Source organism: Cariama cristata, unplaced genomic scaffold, assembly GCF_000690535.1.
Source record: "Cariama cristata isolate BGI_N322 unplaced genomic scaffold, ASM69053v1 scaffold41710, whole genome shotgun sequence".
NCBI lineage: Eukaryota > Metazoa > Chordata > Aves > Cariamiformes > Cariamidae > Cariama > Cariama cristata.
Genome location: NW_009593711.1, coordinates 1 through 290, shown reverse-complemented (window position 1 = coordinate 290; position 290 = coordinate 1).

Below are 290 nucleotides of genomic sequence, written 5' to 3'. Positions count from 1 at the left end.
CCCTGCCTTGCCCCATGCAGCTATGGCCACTGTCCTGCTAGGAACTGGTCCTGTGTGAGGCCAGATAGGCGACATCTCCCTGATCCCAGGGACATCCATGTCTTGAGGGATGCTGGCAGGATGACGCTCAGGGAGACATCTCAGAGGGGTTCTCAGGGTGAGGATGCTTGGGGGAAGCATCCTGGGAGGCTGCAGGGTGGGCTGGGACCTTGAGGATCCCCTGCCTTGGGAGCACGCTTAGGGGGAGGGTGCTTGGGGACACCTTTTGGGAGGCTGCTCAGGTGAGAGGG